The 23031-nt window shown below is 38.3% G+C and overlaps 1 long non-coding RNA gene across 7 annotated transcripts in view; it reads left to right on the top strand.

Annotated features, from left to right (window-relative positions):
- The first annotated feature begins 1005 nt into the window (after window positions 1-1005).
- LOC133251500 (uncharacterized) overlaps window positions 1006-23031 on the top strand; it is a 48980-nt gene continuing 26954 nt past the window's right edge. The window contains exons 1-6 of one of the 7 annotated variants that reach the window (XR_009737654.1): window positions 4829-5373; window positions 6792-8452; window positions 8609-9500; window positions 10077-10134; window positions 10882-10958; window positions 16509-16774. This is a non-coding gene — a long non-coding RNA (uncharacterized LOC133251500). Of the gene's footprint in view, window positions 1494-4815; window positions 5374-6791; window positions 8453-8608; window positions 9501-10076; window positions 10135-10881; window positions 16775-23031 lie in introns of those variants that run through there. The other 6 variants (XR_009737653.1, XR_009737652.1, XR_009737655.1 and 3 more) reach the window with 6 other exon arrangements.

Here is a 23031-nt window from a genome sequence, read left to right as displayed (position 1 = left end):
TCATTTGAGCCCAACATCCATTTTCATGCATGCTCAGAAGCATGTCATTGTCTTTGACCAGGTGACCTAAAAGAAGCTAAGTTCCACAATGTGGAACTTGTACAGTATGGTGTCTGTGGAGTGCATCTGGGAGTGATCTGACATATGCTGACTCATTCCCCTGCTGCTCTCAGCACTGCAGTTCATTTTATGCAGCTCCCTGCAAAATGAAAAGAATTAACAGCAGCTATGTAACCCTCAATGTAAATTTCCTAGTACAAAGATAATCAAAGAAGTTCTCATCTGAGAATGTTTTTTATCTGAATTTTTGCATTGCTTATTGTGAAGAAATTTGAAATTTACTGATTATAGAGCAAAACTTAGAGAACAGAAGTTAGTCTTGTAGGTTCCTTCTCTGCACAGCTGATGAAATACATAAAGATTAGAAGCTCTAGACTTAAATGGCTCCCTAGAACTGACTTGTACAGCACATGTCCATCATGCACAGTGAACACTGATCTCTAACTCTGAAACCAGAATACATCCTAGAACAAAAATCTGTTTTTTGGAAATGTATATGGTAGTTTGGACCCTTCCAGAGATAGATGTTATGCTTTCTGTTTGCTTGTATCCTTAATTAATGATTAGTAAAATTTGCCTTTAAGGTGCATAATTTCTCTGCTTTGACAATTTGACTTCTGTTGTAGTATAATGACTTTTGATTAGAACTGTATCATTCAACCAACTTTTAGGGTGCTTCTGAAATTACTATAAATTCTTACTCAGCTCATTATTATCTTCTTTTCTTTCATATTTTTTTATCTCAATTCTTAAAAATTACTTGTTCTTGCCTTTTTCTTCTATATTTGATTCCTTAGGATAATCATTTATTTTGAAGGAAATTCTTCACTATTGCTCCCCTAATGACTCAGACAGTAAAGAATTCACCTGCGATGTGGAAGACCTGAATTTGATCCCTGGACTGGGAAGATCCCCTGGAGGAGGGCATGGCAACCCACTCTAGCATTCTTGCCTGGAGAATCCCCATGAACAGAGGAGCCTGGTGGGCGACAGTCCATGGAGTCACAAAAAGTCAGACTTGACTGAGTGACTAAGCACTCTACAGGAGATAGGCCGTCTTTCCATTTAGTCCATCATATTCAGAATACTGAAAGTAGAATCAAATCACTTTCTGATTTCTTAACTGAGCTGCTTGTTCCTTTCTCATTTCACAGGAACAAGGAAGTTCCTCACATGTTCTCATCAAGAACAGAGTTGCCAGAGTTGTCCATCTGGTTTGTAAAGATGCAGGATGGTCTCAGAACCTGAAGCAAGCTGGAGAGACCTCCAAAGACATAATTTAAAGCCACACCCTGAAAATAACAGAGCAAATGGGAAAGGCCTGTTCTCCATTGAGTTTTCAGTCCTGGGAACCGAGCTAAAAAAGATTGTGGCCTCTTCAAACCTCAACACCAGTCTCAACTAGAAAGATGAAATAAATATTTCTCATTCAGGTTAGTTTGTCTATAATTATATCTCATTGCCTGGAAAAATGTTTTAAGACTGAGTGCACACTGCTGAGTTTCTAATTGGAAGAGAAATGATATTGAGTTCCTGTACTGTATTTTTTAGGCAACTTTCCCTAATCTATATTATTTCCTTCTTTCCGCTTGCTTTGGGTTTAGATTGTTTCCCCAGATATTTAAGAGATAAAGTTAGGTTGTTGACTTAAAATCTTTCCTCTTGTTAAATGTAAGCATTTACAGCTATAAACGTTTCTGTGCCATTCACTCATTCACTCGTGTTGCCTTAACCCTGTGGGTTTGGGATGAGGGGATCACACTAGTGCAACAGGCTTCTATGATCACCACACTCATACGGCCCCCTGGGGAGAGATCAGCTGTTCCTGGTGACATACTAGAAGTGCCCTCCATGACAAGGCCAGGCTTGTAGCTCTTTCTATAGCCATTTTAAACATTTTTAGTATATTTCACAAATGCCTGCCATGGCCATGCTGGCTGCACTTCATCCTGGGTACCTGAAGGCTGCTCTAGCCAGACCTGAGATTAACTGTCCTATGTCTGCATCCTCAGTTGCTCTCATGTTTGTAGCACCTGTAGTGGGTACGTGGTAAGTGTTGTCATTGCTAATGCTACCTCTGTTGTTAGGCCCCACCAGTTTCTGGATTGCAAGAAAGAATGTGCTTCTCTGGAGTAAAGGATAAATTCAGTAGGCCTGGGTTGTCTAAAACCTGCATGTTCCAAAGAAAGGTTTGACCCTTGCCAGGCTCCCAGAAGTTAACCTCTGAGTTTTTGGAATATTGTGACTGATAAAAGCTCAGTTTTTACATGGGGCTTTGGTACACTTGACAGCAGTTTGACATCTGAGAAACTAAGTAACTAAGGTCAGCCATGTCACTCCTTTTCTAAATGACTGATCCTGAATAAAAACTCTGGACACCCGGCTCAGATGAACTTTGTGGGTTGGTAATACTTTGTGCATGTTGTCTCTCATTGTTGCTAGGGGAATTAAATGTCTGTATCAGTCCACGGGGAGAGGACAAAATCTGCATCTGATGGTTCTTCTAGATTCTTCCTTTTCCTTGGCTAATTTTTTTTTTTTTTTCTGCATTATGTGGCATATGGGATCTTAGTTCCCAAAACAGGGATCAAACCTATCTCCCCTGAGCTGGGAGTTGTTGTTATTGTCCAGTCTAAGTTGTGTTCAACTCTTTATGACTCCATGGACTGCAGCATGCTAGGTCTCCCGGTCCTTCACTATCTCCCAGAGTTTGCTCCAGTTCATAAGCATGAATTCTTATTCATGGAAGCATGGAGTCTTAACCAGTGAACTGCCAGGTAAGTCCCCCTTATCTAATTTTAATCTGTATCTTTTTTCCTCTTTTTAAAATTCATTGATAGTATTAGTTTCAGGTGTACAGCATAGTGATTCAAAGTTTTTATAGCTTATATTTCATTACGGTTATTATAAAATATTGGATATATTCCTGAAAGATTGCTGCTGCAAGCTGTGTATTATGCTGGGATTCGTATCCTATCCCCAGAGGAGAGGATTTCGATCCAGGGTCAGAGACAAGGCTTGACTACTTGGAGCTTTTTGTGTAGCAAAGTTTTATTAAAGTATAACAGAGATAGGGAAAGCTTCTGACATAGAAAGGGGACAGAAAGAAGGCGCCTTTGCTAGTTTTTAGCAAGGTGTTTTATGTCTGTTAGAAAGCTATTAGTCAGGTAAGAAAGACACCTCAAGGCTGAGGGAGTTTTACCAGGCCCCTCTCCCACAATATGCATTTTTGAGATAGGATGGCAAGAGGTGTGTCATCCCCTGGCCATAAAACAATTGACATAAATGCTGGTTTGTTGAGCCATTATCAGCCTAAGGTTTGAGAAAAGAAAAAAGTTAGTCTTAGGCAGAACCATTTTGAAGAAAGGCAGATTCCAAAGCAAATACATAGTTTCATTACACAGCTTAAGAAAAACATTTCCATTAAAAAAAAAACAAACTGCATTGGTTAGCTCAAGGAAGAACCAGGTGTCCTCAACACAGAATTAAAAGCCTCTTTTAAATTTGTGTAGAGAAGTAAAAAAAAAAAAAAAAAGCATCTGCCACGTGCAGTTTATTTCCTCCTGCCACTTGGGGACCTCTGGCCTTCCTGCCTGTTACCCTCTCACCCCCTGTGCTCTAGCATATATTCTTTTTTTTTTCTAGCATATATTCTTGTAGCTTGTTTATTTTGTACATAGTTGGTACCTCCGTATCGCCTACCTCTCCCTTTTGGTAACTACTACTTTTTTTTTCTTCTACATCTGTCAGTCTGTTTCTGTTTCATTATAGTCATCTTTTTATTTTTTAGATTCCATATATAAATGATAAGATACAGTATATGTCTTTCTCTGACTTAGTTCACTAATACCCACTAGGTCCATTTCATTCTTTTTTTTCCTTTTTTTGAGGTCAGATGGCATGTGGAATCTTAGTTCCCTGACCAGGGAGTAAACCTGTGCCCTCTGCAATAGAAGCACGAAGTCTTAGCCACTGGACTGCCAGAGAAATCCCCAAATTTCATTCTTTTTATGCCTGAATAATATTCCATTTGTGTGTGGGTGTGTGTGTGTATACACACCACGTCTTCTTTATCTGTTGAGGGACTGATCATCTGTTGCTGACTATGGTCATTCATGTTGCTATGAATATTAGGATGCATGTATCTTTTTGAATTAGTGTTGTTTTCTTCAGATATGTACAATGGAATGAAATTTCTTAATCTTTATTGCAGTTCCTTTTTTAGTTTTTTGAGGGGCCTCCATCTTGTTTTTCACAATGGCTGTACCAATTTACATTCCTACAAACAGTTTCTTCATAGGAAAAAAGGTTTTTCTCCACATTCTCACCAACATTTTTTATTTGTGGTATCTTTGATAATAACCATTCTGACAAATGTGAGGGGATACTTATTTGATCTGCATTTCTCTTATTAGTAATGTTGAGCATCTTTTCACATGTCTATTGACCATCTGAAATTCTCCTTTGGAAGAATGCCTATCAGCTCCCCTGCCCATTTTTAAATAGAATTGTTTGCTTTTTGTTGTGAGACAGTATGAGTTCTTTATATATTTTGGATATTAACCCTTATAAGGTATATGATTTGCAAATATTTTCTCCCATTTGGTAGGCTGTCTTTTTCATTCTGTCAATGGTTTTCTTTGCTATGCAGATCCCATTTGTTTATTTTTTCTTTTGTTTTCTTTACCTTAGGAGACAGATTTTTATAAAATATTGCTACAATTTATGTCAAAGAGTGTTCTGTTTTCTTCTTGGAGTTTTATGGTTTTCAGTCTTACATTTAGCTCTTTAATCCATTTTGAGTTTATTTTTGTGTATGGTATGAGAAAATGTTCTAATTTCATTCTTTTACATGTAACTGTCTAAATTTCCCAGACTGCTTATTGAAGAGTGTATCTTTTCCCTTTTTCTATTCTTGCTTCTTTTGTCATAGATTAATTGACTGAAAATGTGTGGGTTTATTTCTAGCTGTCTACTCTATTCCACTGATCTTTGTGTCTGGTTTTGTGCCAGTACCACACTGTTTTTGTAACAGAACAGGAAGAGCACAGCCCTGGGCATGTAGCATTGCTATGCCTAATTTACTCCACATCCTGTTACTAGGCAACTAGGTCTTGCCCAGCCATTGGTCGATGCCTCAGTGGGCCCCACCCACAAGCAGCCAACTGTCAGTGAGTGACCGTTAGTTGTCCTGCTCAGCTATTGTTCAGCACTGCAGTGGGCCCTGCCCAGTGGTAACTGTCAATGAGGGACCACTGGGAAAATGATTCAGCCAAGGGGTGGTAGTGTGGTGGTCATCAGGTGCAAAGTGAGGTAAGAGGCAGATTCAGGCCTTCTCCTGGAGGCCCGCCAGCTTACCTAGCCTTGGGCCAGTGAGTGAACTAGAGGCTCTGGGGAACAAACTAGAGACTACATCCTGCAGGACTCCAGAGCCTCTCATTAAGGCCCTCTACTAGCTTTGGCCCAGGCCTTGAGGCAGCGGTGAGCCTCTCCCCTGTCCCCGTCTCTACAACCTAATAGCCGCAGCTGTCTGTATGGGCTACAGTCTGTGAGCCCTAGTCTCCTGCTTTGGGCAGCCTGAGAAGACTAAGGGCCAGTTGGGTTGGGTGCCTGGCTCCCTAAGGGATGACAGCTGGGCAGGATGTGGGAACCTGTCCCTGAAGGAGCTGCCAGCTGAGATCTGTCTTCTCTGAGACAGGACTGGGACCTTGGAGGGTAAAAGTCACACCTTGGGACTTTGCCCTTTCTGTTCAGGAGAGAGAATAACAGTCATCTGGTAGAAATTTACAGGATATCCATGACCAGACCTCAAGAACAAAGAATCTGACATGGAGAAGTCTACAACAACCAACCACTCCCATCCCTCACCTTTTGCTTTTAAAGGGACTGCTGAAAGCTTTCAGTAACTTTGGGGTTCTTAGGGCATGAGCCACCCATTTCCTTGTATGAATCTGTAATAAACCTTTCTCTGTTCCAAACTCTGTTTAGTGTTGATGGGCCTCACTGTGTGTCAGGCACATGGGCTTGCAAATTTGGTAACATTTTGATTACTGTAGCTTTGTAGTAGTCTGAAGTCAGAAAGCAGATTCCTATCAGGCACAGGCTCAGGCTCCTTCACAAAATTTACCTTAAAAATTTTCTTCAGAATTCAAACAATTTTAAGAACATTATCTCTAAAATATTCTTAATATTATTTATATTAATATATTGTATATGATAATAAAGTATATATTTAAGGTATATGTATTATATAGTTTGTGTATTATAGGATATATTTTATGTTATATTATATTAACATTATAATATGTATTATCTAATACATTACTTTGATATTTACCTTCTTTTAATGTGCAAAATATCCTCCCTAAGGGAGGCGACCTGAATTCCTATCATTTGGCTTAGTCTCAAAGTTCAGCATTGCATGACAGTTTCTGCGTAAGTTTCACATCTGCCTCTTAATCCAGAGACTAAATTCACACATAACGTCCAATGAAGAAAGAGGGACAGGATAACCACTGTGAACATTTCAGTTTGAAAATAGAAATATTGGGAAGCTGTGGTAATCTCTACATCAGTGACCAGGAATGAATGACTCCTGGAGGTCTCATTTGGTCCCCTCCTCTTGAATCTGATGGCTTGCTTTAATAGAATGTGACATAAGTGTTATTTATTATATTGCTCCTGTCCTGAGACGTAAAAGGACATGACTTCTTCTAATTTTGTATTCTTAGGGTTCAGTCACCATAGAAGAAGTCTGATTATCCTGAGACTACCAGACTTTTAAGAAAGCCCAAGTGAATCACTTGAAGATGACATATAAAGGAAGATCAAAGTGCTCAGACTGACAGCCCCGCAAGAAATCCCAGCCTTTAGGCAGCTCCAACTGCCACCATCTGGGACATTCCAAATCAGTTGAGCCTTCAGTGAGCCATCTTGGACATTCCAGACCAGTTGAGCCTCCAGATGACTGCAGCCACAGCTCATACTGCATAAGGAAGGAACTACCCAGGTAAGCTCAGCAAATCCAGACTCTTGAGCCAGGATGATAATTGTTGCTGATTGAAGCCACTAATTTGAAGGTGACTTGTTACATAGAAACAGATAATTGAAACAAACTGGCAGAGAAGGGCTCAGAGCAATTCTTCTCTTTGTAGATCCTGTGAAAGTTTCTGAGCTGTAGATGGGGATGTCTTATTTAAGCCTGAGATGCCTTAATCTCTGATGGCTGCTGCAAGGGAAGGACCTTTTATGAATGATAGCGGCAAGGAGAGGCTTTTTCTGAATACCCCTTTTCTAATAAGTATAGCTTCTGAAAACACAGGACACGTTCTCTCACACAAACTGTAGCATCACAAGGCTTAAAGAAAATCACCCTTTAAAGCTTTACAACCAAACATAGCATCCTTTGGATAATATCGCTCTTATTTTCTGTAAGCTTATATTATTACCTATCTGTATTCTTCTCCCTTTCCACATAAGAGATTGCTAAATCCTCTGTACAGCAGTCAGCAAACTGAACTCATAAGTCTAAGTATAAAGCATGCATGTTACTCTTTCCAACTCCCAGCAGGTCTCTCTAGATCTCAGCGCTCTACCACCTATGCATTCTTGTGCTCACGGCAGCCTTGACTGGCCCAAACATCTCTTTGCACCTCAGTATCCTGCATGGCAGCTTCCATGAACACTTACCCAGATTTTCTTCTCAGCTCTCAGGCAAGCCTACACCTGCACAGTTTCTTTTTAGCCTTTGAGAGATGTGGTATGCTGGATCCCAGAAAGACTCTTGGGTCTTAGTTCAAGATCTCTGGGAAGCAGATTGGAGAGGAACATTTGAGTGCAGCTTTTATTAGGAAGAAAGTGGAGAAAGCGCAAGGTGAACTGTGAGGCAGTGATGAGAGAGACTTGATCCCACAAGGAGCTCTGGAGCTGGATTGGCCTTGCAGAGTGATTTCAGACTGAAGCAAGTGACTGGAACTTCGTGTGAGCCGTACTCCCTCAGCTCCTGACTCCCGTGGGCAGTTACACAGCAGCTGCGACGAGGTGTATGTGGGAAGCAGAAGATAAATGCTCCTCCCATGTGCAGTGTTGCAAAGAGTAGCCTGAACACTAGCTAGGATGATTTTGCCACAAACTCTGTGGTATAAACCTTCAGCTATTTTACGGCTTAAACATTTTCCCATTTGGCAATGAATCTTTTGGGCAACACTGAGCCAGAAAACCTGAAAAGTTTACATTTAATAAAATATTAGATGATTAAATTGTGTTTCTTTTAAAGAGAGTTGATTGTGTGTGTGCTCCTTACAGGAAGTATCTTCCACTTGCCTTAAGAGTAGTAGTGATATCACTGACCCCATGAAAATTAGCTGAAGAAGCGTCAGCGTTTTTTTAAAAAGTAAGTATCCTAAGAAGACTCTAGCCAAAGATGATAAATTTACATATAAGACAGCAGAAGGGGGTTTAAATGTCAGTTTGTGGCACATGTCCTTTTATTTAGTCACTGTTTTTCTAAACTGCTTTTCTAAACCAGCTTTGTTCATTTTTCCTTCAGGTTGTCTTGTGCTCCATCCTAATGTTACTGTGTTGTTTCACTGGAAGAATTTTGCCAAGAGTTTGAATGAGGCCAGTTTTTATCAATGTCTTTAGCTGCGTCAACCAGAAAATTAGTTAATTTTAATAACAATTTGTTTCTTTTATTCAGTTCACACAGTGAAAAACAATTTTGGAATCTCATTTTGTTGAACATGAAACAAGTTACATAATTGAAAGTATAAATTTAGCTCAAAAGTTTAACATTGACTGTGAAATTGCAGTTGATTCTAGAGCAGTACAGAGGTTAGGGGCGCTGACCACCCTGCCCCTTGCCGTAGAAAATCCATGTATAATTTTTGATCCCTCAGAACTTAATTTGAAGTAGTCTGCTGCTGCTGCCAAGTCGCTTCAGTTGTGTCCAACTCTGTGTGACCCCATAAACAGCAGCCCTCCAGGCTCCCCCGTCCCTGGGATTCTCCAGGCAAGAACACTGGAGTGGGTTGCCATTTCCTTCTCCAGTGCATGAAAATAACACATTGTATAATATATATTACATTCATGACATACCTAACTTTTTCTTAATTTTTTCAATATTTCTGGTCTGTGCAGTCATCTACAAGTTTCTTCAAATTGTTGCAGACCTCCAAAAATAGTTTCCAATATTTTTATTGAAAAAAAATCTGTGTATTAGTGGGCCAGCACAGTTGAACCTGTGTTGTTCAAGGATCAACTGTATTTTTGTTTTGTTTTGTTGTATTTTCGGCCGTGCTACACGCCTTGTGGGATCCCAGATCCCCAACTAGGGACTGAACTCAGGTCCTTGCAGCAAGATTGCAGAGTCCTTGCAGCAAGATTGCAGAGTCCTAACCACTGGACCATCAGGAAGTTCCCAAACTGTATGTTTTATGATGGTAATAAAATAAAAATATTGAAGTCATAGTTAAAACTATATTTTTACTAAATTAAGAAACCCATGAGAAAATTTCAGTTGTAGTACACACAAAATTCATTTTTTCATTCTAACAATCTGCTATACTCCAACAAAATGAGACTCCAATAGTCCAAAGAAAGGTTTTAATGTTTTTACATTCATAACGGAGTTAAACTGTGTGTACTATAGCTGATGTTGAATATATTTAAAAAAATAATGATTTCTTCATGGTTGTACACATTTTCAGTTGGTTCCTAAAGATGTTTGAACTTGAAAGAACTAATTTGGAAGTGAAAATGTTTTGCAACATTTTTGCTGGATATAGAATTTTAGATAGAAAATTTTCCATTTTAACCCTATAAAATTGTCTCTGCTGACCTTCGTTATTTGTGACAGTACGTTTGCAGTGATTCTTACCTTTTTGTTCTTCTACGTGCGATTTCTCTTTTTCCTTTGGTTGCTTTAGAATTTTTTATCTCGGGTATAGAATTTTATTACAGTTTTCAACTTGTTTTAAATATTTTCAACAATTATTTTTTCTTTTTCCTCTTCTAAGACTCCAGTTCCATGTACTGCTTGATATATGTCACATGTCCTAAGACTCTTGTCATTCAGTAAATTTGTTTTAAAATCTTTTATTTTGTGTGATGCCTGCTATTACACCTACAATTTCACTGGTTTTCTTTTTTTTTTTTCCTCCTTAGAGTTAAATCTGCTTTTAGTTTCATTTAGTGACATAATTTCAGATATTATATTTTCCATATCTAGAAGTTCCATTTCATTCTTCTTTATATTGTCCATTTATCTCATTATGTTTATTTTTAAAATACTTGAACATATGTGTAAATCCCTTGTCCACTCACTCCGTTTTTGCTTTTTCTTCTTTGTCTCCTGTGGTTACCAGTCACATTTACCTATTTCTTCCCATTTCTACTTATTTTAATTGTATGCTGGATGTGTGATTTTTACATTATTGAGTGACAGATTTTGTTTTATTCCTTTAAAGAGTTTTGGACACAATTCTCTAAGAATGGCAGGGTTTCTGTTGATTCCCACTTTTTATGCAGGTGCCTGGAAATCACCAGGTAGACAACTGGGGTGATTTTAGGGCTTGGTTTGCTTGTTTCCCTTCGTCACTGATCACAATCCTGTATTACCTATTGTCCATTATCTGAAAATAGCTGTTTCAGAAATTTTTTTCAATTCACTCACTTAGGATAGGAGAACTTTTTGTGAGGCTGTTACCTTTTCATGGATGGAAGTAAAAGTACATTAGATGACCTTCCTTTTCAAATGTGTGTAATTTTGGATCCCTGCTTTGTTATGCTTATTGATAGGAAACTGATTTTCTCCGTTTTCAGAAAGCATCATCCTTCAGAGAACAGGAAACACTTTGAAACTCTGGTATCTACAATGAGTGAAGAGAGGTTTTCTGGTGGTAATCAGTACTGGGAGGTGAAGCTCCCAAGAAAGTCCACTGGACCTGTATTTGGACTTGGGTCACTGGGAAGGAAGGGGTGTATGTACTTAGCTGACCACAGTTTCTTGTTCACTGAGCCTCAAGAACAATCTGTTTGAAATTCTTTCTCAGTATTCCCTCCTTTCCTTCAGACAGTTGTGTCACTATGGAGACAATCTGGTCTATAATGTGACGGAGTGAACCCACACTTACAGTTTTAATTTACAGTTTTAACTTACACCTTCCTCCCAGTCTATTTCTCCCTTAAGATGCTAGACAGTGGAATGGATCTTCTCTCACTGATCACCCTGCAGTTGCCACTGCAAGTTTCAGTTTCATTATCTGGACAACCAGTATGTCATGACCCAGGCTATGAAGTTTCCATGTGCTGATTCCTGGATCTTGTGGTCTCTTAGTGCTGCTTATACTTGGATAAAAATTCACTGAAACAAAACAAGACTGCATTTCCTACCATTTACCCTCAGAAGGGAATGATAACAGTGTCAGTTTTCCACAGTTACTTCAAAAGCCTGTGGTATTTGGCACAGAAAAGATACTCAGTAAAGTTATATTCTGGAACAGTTTACGTAATCACAGATACAGATCCTTATTTTTGCTGGTAAGCCAAAACTCACATAGTCATGACTTTAATCATCTATTTTGAAAATATTTAAAGTAATATAGAAGTATGTATTCCACAACTTTATTAAAATCAGCATCCCTCTTCTATTATTTGTATCACAGAACTTCCTGGTGACACCAATTTTTCACTCTTACACCAATTTTTCATTGTAAAAGCAATTTTTTTCTCTCTTATCCATGCTGCCCTGCCATCTCAGTCTCCCTGTCCATCTCTCTCCCCCTGGCCCTCTCTGTCTAACCCTCAGCCTGCCTGCATGTTACCTCCCAGCATGTTACATCCCCATCATGTTACATCCAACAACAAGTTTGTGTCTCCCTGGTGGTTTATTTTGGCTCTGGGGGCTGAGGGGGTCTTCTCAAGAGTATGCCCTGTCAGGCTTCTGTTCTTATCTTCTCTGAGAACGTGGTTGGAGGCAGAGGAATTAGTACCAAATGAACAATGTGGATATAGGTAGGTAATCTCTATGAGTAGTTTGTAAATTAGGAACTTCAGTTTTGATTTCCAGTGGATGATGTTTCAAGCTACTAAAATAAAATCATTTTCTGTAGAAATCCAAACACTTTTCCCACTGAAGCACAGTCAACTATTAATATAAAATATTTTAATGTGGTTTCATCTTATAAGACAAAAATTTAGACCAGGTCCCAACTAATGAAGTGTCTTGACCTTTCATTACGCACTCTGTAGAGTATTATTATTACTTTATTGCCTTACTTGTTTCAAATACAGCATTATTTAAACAATACTGAAATTTGAGGAAACGGGGAAGGACAGCCATTCTTGAACACATTTTTTTGTTGTTTTGCTTTTTTTTTTTTTAATGATTTCTCAATTCCTTTCAGTCTACTTGTAATAGACTTCCTGTTACGTTAGTGACCTGCTGAATTATATGACTAAAGTGGGAATGCAAACATGTTTCATTAAACCTACAAAATGAAGTCACAAGTTTGTGCAATAATTCTTCAAAAAGTATTTCCCTAAGGACTTCAAGGTAGATTGAAAACTTCTGTTCTGACACTTAGTGCTCTTTGTCAACTCAACACCTAATTACCTTTGTGGTGCAAGTTTCCCTCCCCATAGTGCTATGCCTTTGACCTCCAATCATCTACACAAATCTGCTTCTGGGCAGTTGCTTGTTTCATATTCCTCCAGCTGAAATAGTTCATCTCTCTCACTTTGTTTCTAAAAAAAAGAAATAATGTTTGCTTTATTCTTATTTTCATTCCCCTTTTTTCTACAATGAATGTTCATTGTTTGTATTTTTTCACATTATATACGAGTCATTGTTTGAGCCTCCATATCCATTTGAAGACCTGGTTTTAGTACTGAGTAGGAGGTGAAATGTTGGCTAAAATGTGCCCTTAGAGTGTGGGAAAGCCTCTGACGGGCTGGGAGGACCCGAACAGTCCCTCCCCCATTGTTTTCACTTACCTCTTCTCTGATGTGTCTCAGCTTAGAGACAGCAAGCAAACAGCAGTGGAGTTGCTCCATTTCATCTCCAAAGCTCGGAACATTTTTGGAATGTTATTTAAATACTATCTATATTCAAGAAAATCCAGGCCCAGCAGAAGAGAAAGATACTGAGTTTGTTCACCTCTTTTCTATCTATACAAAATAAGGGATTACCACACATTTTGGGGGGTGTACGTGTGTGTGTGTGTGTGTGTGTGTGTGAGATGGAAGTTCTACCACTTGTGGTGAAAATGACTGAATATTCTGAAGTAGCATCTGGGAATAGGCAGGATAAGGTCCACTCTGATACTGATATGGTTGGCCCTACCCAACTCATGATAGAAGCCCCTTTGTCTCTACTCAATAATCCCAGAATCAGTTATTTTAATTTTAATGGTGATGAAATCTTAGAATTCAAGGGGCTTCTGTTTGTTGGTTTGGTTGGTTGGTTTGGCTTGGTTGCTTTTCCTATGCAGGTTATCTAGTTGGTTATACCTGTAGGCTAAGAGCTAGGATCAGAATCCCTGTTCGTTGCCAAGAAGACACTAAACAAATCTGTTAGCTTCCCTCTATCTCAGCTTTGTCAACTATAAATGAGGATGAGGGTACTTACCTTTCTCATAGCATTAGCAGAGAAATCTGTAAAAAACAGAAAAATGTCTGGCAAAAGGGACTAAGATAAAAGTTTCAAACTGGCAGTGTGTTAGCCTTCCTAGGGCTATACATGCATATATTTTCCAGTGGGATCACACACCACAAACAGAGCAATCTCTTGTTATCTGTACTCTCATTATAAGTATATTTGCTACAATGACTTTCAGACATTGAAGACTGTGAAGGAGTGAGCCCTAATGGAGAAAAGTGCTTACAGAGGGAACTGAGTTTTAAAAGTTCTTGAGTTGAGGTCATGTCTCACTTCCAAAGGGAAAACCTTGTAGTAATTCCACAGACTTCCAGTGAAAACATTTAAATTGTACTGTAACAGTCCAGGCATGAGGACAGACAGTGTGCTGCAGTTGTCCTTCAGCTGTGCTTGAAGGAATAATAACAGTGACTTGGCATTATTTGAAGAAACTGTAACACAAATAAGCCATAACTAACCATCTGCTTTTACTGTCAGTGCTCCAGCCACACTGACCTCCTTACTGTTCATGACAATGCATGTTCTATCCTTAAGACTTGGAACATGTTTGTCATACAGTAGATGTCTTAGTCCATTCAGGTTGCTTTAACAAAAATACCATAGACTGCTTAAAAACAAATTTATCCTCACAGTTCTAGAGGCTGAGAAGTCCAGGATCAAAACACTGGCCAATTCAGGGTCTCATGAGAGTCCTTTTCTTGAATCATAGACAGTGGTCTTCTCACTGTGTCCTCATAGTGCAGAAAGGGTGAGGGAGCTCTCTGGGGTATCGTTTACAAGGGCACTAATTCCATTCATGAGGACTCCACTCTTACAACCTAGTTGCCTCACAACAGCCCTGCCTCCAAATAGCATCATTTTGGGTGCTCGTTTTCAACATAAGCATTTTGAAGGGATACAACCCTTTCATCTATAGCTGTGTGTATCCAATAGTAATTTGCTAAATGATTTGAATAAATAAAATCTCTCACATGTGAGCATGAGAACATGGAGATTTTGGTAGCTGAAGTTAAGTGTGCCTTAACATAAATTTTGTCAGAGCAGAGAACTTGACCTGGGATTCCATACAGCTAAGGAGACAGTGCTTGGGAGAAAGGATGACCTCAGCAGTAGTAATCTGAGAGTCTGAACATCTGTTGAGATTGAGAGGATAGAGATGGAATCTATAAGAATTCAGCTGTGAAAGGACTGAATCACCCACTGATTATGGCAGGTTAATTCACCTAGGTAATGACTTATTTGTGTTCATGATACCGTTCCTCTTTGTCGACCAGGAAGCTCCATGAATCAGACCTGCTGTTGCTGACCTGAGAGGAGGCTCCTGTGACACTGACACCCATATCATTGGGGAGTGGGATTATAAGAGCATTAGTTTTGCAACTGATTCATAGTGCAAAGTCTATGGAGGAAAGTCCAGATAAATTTTTAAGTTGCATTTGTCCCAAGAGTAAGACAAGTTTTTTGGGGATCTTGAAAGTAGAATTCCAGAATATATGGTTTTTTCTTAAGCCAAGTATCATGACTCCATCAATAAAAATATCTTTTTTTCATAGATAAGAGCTAAATGAATCAAGATACAGAGTTATTTCTGCTTTTAAGTCATTATAAAAATTTTGGTTATCATCTAGAAATATGGTTCTCAAACTTAATTGCCTATTGTAATTATACTAGGCATCACTCCAGTCTGGCTGAATGTTTGGAGTTATGTAGGTGTGGACTTGGAATACATGAATGTTTTCTAAGCTTGAACTAATGCAAAAGAAGCTTGAAAATTTTTAATTTGGAGTAGTTTTCTGGAAGTAGCAAGTGATATTCTTTTTTTTTTTAATTTTATTTTATTTTTAAACTTTACATAATTGTATTAGTTTTGCCAAATATCAAAATGAATCCGCCACAGGTATACATGTGTTCCCCATCCCAAACCCTCCTCCCTCCTCCCTCCCCATACCATCCCTCTGGGTCGTCCCAGTGCACTAGCCCCAAGCATCCAGTATCATGCATCGAACCTGGACTGGCAGCTCGTTTCTTACATGATATTTTACATGTTTCAATGTCATTCTCCCATATCTTCCCACCCTTTCCCTCTCCCACAGAGTCCATAAGACTGTTCTATACATCAGTGTCTCTTTTGCTGTCTCATACACCGGATTATTGTTACCATCTTTCTAAATTCCATATATATGCGTTAGTATACTGTATTGGTGTTTTTCCTTCTGGCTTACTTCACTCTGTATAATAGGCTCCAGTTTCATCCACCTCATTAGAACTGATTCAAATGTATTCTTTTTAATGGCTGAGTAATATTCTTGAATCCAAAAAGTTTCAAGAGTTCTGATTCCTGCTTTCTTGGACTCAGTTAGGATTCTCTTAGACAATTTTGGTTGTTTTTGTATTTCTTTGCAAAGCTCCTTTTTCCCAGGGAATTTCTCAGTGAATCTGCTCTGACAGTTCAACATCTGTGGCAGTGTAATGACTTAATCAGAACTGTTCTCAACAAGCCTCTGAGATTACTATAAATCCTAACACTCAACTTCTTATTATTACTTGACTTCTTTCCTTGACTATTTGTTAATACCTCATTCCTTCAAGATTTCTTTTTCTTTTTCAGCTACCTTTGATCTCTTAGGGTAATCATTCATTCTGAGAAAATTATTTACAGAATCTTCTTCTTACCTAAGTTACACAAGAGATGGACAATCATTCTTTTTGGTTAGATGTCTAAAACCTAGGATCCAAACAATTTTTGAATTGCTTACTTAATTGAGTTCCTTGTCCCTTTCACATTTTACAGGATTAGGAAGTTCCCCACACTTTGTCATCAAGAACAGTGATGCCAGAGTAGTGCATCTGGTGTGTCCAGCTGCAGGCTGGTACCTAGAACCTGAGGCAAGCTGGGGAGATCCCTGAGGACAGAATTTAAAGCCACACTCTGAAAATACCAGAGCAGGTGGAAACGGCATGTTCTTCGTTGAGTCTTTAGTTCTGCTTAACTGTGACCTCTTTGGTCCTCAACCCCAGACTCAACCAGAAGAAGGAAATGACTATTTCTATTGGCAGGTTAGTTTCTATATTATTACATCTCATCGCCTTGAGTGGTGTTTTAACAGCTGTGTTTCTTGTGTAATGTTGAATTTCTAATAGCACGGAAACTGATTTAGTCCCTGCACCATACTTTTTAGGCAACCTCCTAATACCAAATTGAATTATTGTATTCAAAGGCTTACTTGGACTATGGTTGTTAGCATAACTTTGCTACTAAGTGTGAGGTGTGATATTAAATTCAAAATATTTTTTCTTGAGGTTGGGTTTCTTAGCAGAGTCTGATTTTAAATAATGAATATAGTAATTGTTAACAGCAAATTGTTGACTGGCAACACAGTGAAGTCGCAGTTTTCTGTTATCCCTACATAAGTTCCTCTTTTATTCATAACATTTATACAATGACACAATAAACAGTTAAATTATATTAAAATCATTGAAATGATTGTTTTGTCTGTAAGATACCAGGGAGGTGATTTAATTATTTCACTGGTTGATTTAAAAATGGTAAGAGCATGTGTGGCATGATCAGATTAGTACAAGGGTGCCCTTGTACTAGTACTAGTACTAGTACTAGTATTAGTACTAGAGGGGTGCCCTCTAGTGTAGACAGGGGCCACAGTAAAGAATTTAAGTGTTATTCAAAGCTAAAAGACAGAGAAATGGTACTCTGCTTTAAGCTCAGCATGAACTAGATATCAGGCTCTTTTGAGAAATTGAGTATGTACTGACAGATAGTGCTACTTATCCTAGTTGATGTCTCTATTTTCCTTCTTGACAGAAATAATAATATGGATAATTTTGAGTATTATTTTAACTGTGGTCTGCTATTTCCATGGTTGTTTTCTTCATTGCGGTGCAAGGAAGATCTAAACATAAGTGGGCTGGGGCAATGCGATGACTGTCATTTGAGTTTGTCTATTGTTGGGGCCTGGTGAAGTAAGGTGGTGACTTGCAAGAGTAAATGATTATCTAAAAGAGTTTTATATGTATTTAATAGAGACTGAAGGCTTGGAAAGCAAGAATATGAAGGGTCATTTCCTGGTAGCACTACTTTGGTTAGGAATCTTGGTTTTATTTTGGCTGAATTACTTATTATTCTCAATCTTTCCGTTGTAAAAAAGATGTTTTTTGCCCAATACAATAGATTCCTACGTGGACTTTAAACTTCAGCCTCCCTTAGTCTGCCTTCAGTTAAGAATAATGTAGGGGCCCTTTCCCTTAATTCTACCACCCTGAGTAGCCTGGTTCCCATAATGGAGCAGATGAGATGTCCACCTTGGTACACTACAGCAAAAGACAAACTATTACAAGAAGTTAAGTAGAAAGAAGCCCAAATTGTAGATACAACCCACTTTCAAATAAGGGGATAACTTAGAGATAATTTAAACTTTCTCAAACGTTCTCCTGAAGAAAACTTTCCCCAGTGTTAATTTGGGTGAATACCTGATTAAATAAAGTTAAAATTTCTTACTTTAAAAGTAATCAGAGATATGAAATACAATATGAATTATGAATCTCTAAAAGCATTTAATTTCATGAATGAATATTTCAGAAAATACTAAGTTAAAAATATATAAATGTCCATATTTTAAAAGTAAATATATAATGTGAAAAAATACTTAAGATGGAATGAATTAGTTTTCTTTTTATATCCATGGGTGCTATTTATTTTCCATATATTTCTGATCCTCCCAGTTAGGCATTATAAAGAATGTATAGTACTCTGAAAAAAAGTTTAGAAAAAACAGTCTGATAATTTTCTTGCCTAGTAATACATTCTATGCATATCAATCAGACAAAAGGTGAGGATCCCTCTTTAAGGAGAATTGTAACAGGAGCCCCCAAATGGTTAGAATCCTAACGATTTCTTATTCCAGTAAAATTCCTGGAGCATATGAGGCACTTGATTTATGTTACATTGAATTACATGTTGAACCCAATCCCTCATTTTCCACGTGGAGAAACTGAGGTCTAAAGACATATTCACTGATGAATTTAGTCCTGTACGTGGAGACACTGAGGTCTAAAGACATTCACTGATGAATTTAGTCCTGTTAACAGAACTGAGATTGGGATTCTGAACACCCAGCTTCCAGTTCTTGCAGTCCTTTAACTCTGCCATGATGTCTGTCTCAAGCAGGGACAATTTTGAGTTGAAATACAATGTTGTTAATATTTGTTCAATTTGTTAATAATGTTCAACGCCAGCTGCCAATTGGGACTGTTCTTCTTTCCATGATCTAAGTAAATCTATGTCCAAAATGCTGCTGCATTTTTCTAATTTCAGTTCCTCCTAATCTGCCTTCTATAGACCCATACATTTCACAGTGCTGACTTTGTGCAGAGTGACAACTAGAAAATAGGTGAAGTCATCCTCAACAGTCACCCAGGAGGACGTGACTTGGCATTGCCACTCACCACCCATTGAGGACTTCATATATTTAATTTGTCCATTTTGGCTGAATAGTTCATATTAAGCAAAACTTAATAGAGTAGTGACGGGGTAAAGATCAATGCAGTTTCCCTATCACTCTTCTGTAGGGAGGAAAAATGTTCTGCAATAAAATGACTCTAAAGTCTTTAATCTGGGATTGATCCTTTTCCAAAGGCATAGTTTCTGTTGCATCTTTCTGAAGTTTGATTTCTGGGTAGTTTGGAGCAAACCTCTCTCTGGCATTGCCCAGGTTCTTTCTCTTCAATTTTGGAAGACATGAACATTTTCCATGGCATGGGCTTGCCAGGCCTCAAGGATGAATGTGCTTGGAGAGCACCAGTTGGATTAAAGCATTTATTCTTCCCTCCCCAAGATTCTTCTTTTATCTAACACATCTCCAAAATTGCCCAACCTTTGTTACTTTGGAATTGACACTTAGAAAGTTTCTTTATTCCCAATTTTTCTCTGCATTTTTCAATACGGCCTTCATATTTTATTCAAAAGCTTTGTTTTCATAGTCTAGCTCATAAAAACCATATTGAACAATTTTTAAAGTACTTTTCCCCTCCCTCCCTTGCTTCCTTCCTTACTTCCTCTCACCTTCTCTCATCCACAGCCAAGTTGGTATGAAAAAGCCAATTTTCCCTTTAACTACATATTCAATTGAATGCACATCACATGTAGTTTATCATCTAATCATCTCTCTGCCATGAACAGTGTTACCATTTTGATACCTAGATTCACAATCTTTTAACTTTTAAGATATAAAATAAATTTTTCTATGGAACTTACTGAGATCACTTTCAGAGATTCAGAGTATGCTTCAGTTTGCTAATTGTAGCAGCAGAGAGCTAGTAATTACTCATACTTGTGTGCTAAGTTTTTTTCCTGTCTCTTCATTCTCTGTGTCTTCTGAATTTCCATGTTCTACTAGAAACATCTTCATCACAGTTGACCTTGTTCTGAAAATCTGTAATTCCCATCTTTTTACTCTTCATCAATTTCTCTAATATGCTTATTTTTAACTAGAGTAAAAATTACAGACATGTCAGTACATTGAATTTCTACCATGATTTGGCTCTCTGAAACAGTAAATTTTGGCAGAATATTTTTGTCATAGTCTTTGGCCTTTCTTTTTTTCACATTGCATAGTCTTATTACTGATAACAGTTTATATGTCTGACACTGGTGGAAATATGATTCAGACTTCTGGGTACTTTCTGATCTGTCCATTCAAATCCTGTTTCTCAGTTGTTGAAAAATATGGATTCTTTTCCTTTCTCTTAAAATTATCTTTACTGTTTTTTGTGCTAGAAGTATATGAAAGTTAAAGTCTCCTGGGGATTAGAGTTGCTATTGTCAGGTTTCCATCAGTGCAATAATAAATTCCACTTAAACGGACCATCATATAGTTGATTTATCAGAACAGGGGAGACCACTACTGTGGTCAAAACTTCATCCACATGGATTCCAGTTCGTAACACAGGTTCTTCTCTTTCTCTTTCCCTTACTGAGTTCTTTTACTGAGCTTCTCTTCCCCCTGTGTGATACTGATTCCTGCCGTCCATATCAAATCCTCTCCTTAGGTGAATCAACTCTCTTGGGGAGGTGGGTGAAAACATGGTTTGTTAGCTTTGGTGCTCTCCAGACAGGCTCCGAGAAGCTTGGCCCTAGAGTAATAAATCATTCCAGTTTGCCTGGGACTAGCCTGGTTTGGGTAATGAAAGTCATGTGTCTCAGGAAACCTTTACTTGATATGAAAATCTCCAGTTTTCTATAATGGGTACAGAAGGTTGGAGGAAAACAAAACCAATGCAACAGCCCCCAAAATAGGTTTGAAAGCAACAATCTTTTTAATATCAGATGAATACAGCATAGATTATCTACCTTTTTTAGTCACTGTCACTGTTTCCCCCCCCCCATTACGATATTGGCAACCATGATTTGCAGTTCACAGTGATGAATCACCTGTTGCTGCATCAGTCTGAGTGACATGACTTGTGTGCATGTAAATGCACTGTAATCATGAGCATTACCCATCCGTCTCTGACTTTGTCAGTTAACTGTTGTGCATTGTATTGAGATAGTGCTAAAGTGCTCTGAAAGAATATTGGCTGGCATTTCTCAAGTTTGATAGTGAAAACTCAGAGCTCTAAGAAGCTCAGTGAACCCAAAGCATGAGAATCATGAAGAAAACTGCACAAAATCACACCGTAATTAAATTGCTTAAATCTAATGATAAAAGGAAAATCTGAAGTCCAGAAACAGAAAAAAGATGCATTATTCTTATTCTGTAATAAGAATTACAGCAGACTTGTCAGTGGAAAAAAATGCATGTCAGAGGAAAATAAGGGTAACTTCTTTTAAGTATTAAAAAAAATTTTTTTAAGCTGTTAGTCTACAGTCTACCCACCAGAAATGAATTTCATACACAAATGTAAAATACTTACTCATCCCTGCAAAAGGTTAAAGAATTAATTGCCAACAGAGCTTCACTGCAAATGTCAAAGGAAAGCCTGTAATCTCAAGGAAATAGAGCATGTGGAAATCTGAATTTGTACAAGAAATGAAATTCATTGAAAATAAATCTAGAACAAATACAGGACTCTTTTCCCCTTACAATTTAAATCTCTTCAGGAGATAATTGACTATTTAAAGCTAAAAAAATTACATATTTGTAGTTTTATGACATATACAGAAATGAGTGATAAGAATAGTACTTACACAAGAATGAGGTAAATGGAAGTGTATTATTATATGATCCTCAAAGTGCCATGAAGTTTAATATTGCTTGAAGGTGGTCTGTATTTAAAGATGTGTACTATAAATAGTTATCTAAGAATTCATCATAATGTAAAGCAAAATTATAGTTCAGTTCAGTCGCTCAGTTGTGTCTGACTCTTTGCGACCCTGTGAACCACAGCACGCCAGGCCTCCCTGTCCATCACCAACTCCCGGAGTCCACCCAAACCCATGTCCATTCAGTCGGTGATGCCATCCAACCATCTCATCTTCTGTCGTCCCCTTCTCCTCCTGCCCTCAGTCTTTCCCAGCATCAGGGTCTTTTCAAATGAGTCAGCTCTTTGCATCAGGTGGCCAAAGTATTGGAGTTTCAGCTTCAACATCAGTCCTTCTAATGAACACCCAGGACTGATCTCCTTTAGGACGGACTGATTAGATCTCCTTGCAGTCCAAGGGACTCTCAAAGAGTCTTCTTCAATACCACAGTTCAAAAGCATCAATTCTTTGGCTCTCAGCTTTCTTTATAGTCCAACTCTCACATCTATATATGACCACTGGAAAAACCACAGCCTTGACTAGATGGACCTTTGTTGACAAAATGATGTCTCTGCTTTTTAATATGCTGTCTAGATTGGTTATAACTTTCCTTCCAAGGAGTAAGCGTCTTTTCATTTCATGGCTGCAATCACCATTTGCAGTGATTTTTGGAGCCCAGAAAAATAGTCAGCCACTGTTTCCCCATCTATTTGCCATGAAGTGATGGGACCGGATTAAATATAATTAAAAATAGTCTAATAGGAAAAAGAATGCAAAGAGATAAGCCAGTTCAAAACAAAGAGAAAGGTGTTGCACACAAGCATATCAATAGTAACATTACACATAAATGGTCCAAAGTGAAGTGAAAGTTGCTCTGTCATGTCCAGCTTTTTGTGACCCCATGGACTATAAAAAGTCCATGGAATTCTCCAGGCCAGAATACTGGAGTGGGTAGCCTTTCCCTTCTCCAGGGGATTGTCTCAACCCAGGGATCGAACCCAGGTCTCCCACATTGCAGGCGGACTCTTTACCAGCTGAACCATAGTGAAGCCAAAAGACC

Source organism: Bos javanicus, chromosome 7 (genome assembly GCF_032452875.1).
Source record: "Bos javanicus breed banteng chromosome 7, ARS-OSU_banteng_1.0, whole genome shotgun sequence".
Lineage (NCBI taxonomy): Eukaryota > Metazoa > Chordata > Mammalia > Artiodactyla > Bovidae > Bos > Bos javanicus.
Note: the sequence above shows the minus strand (reverse complement) of the source record. Positions and strands in the feature narration are given on the sequence as shown.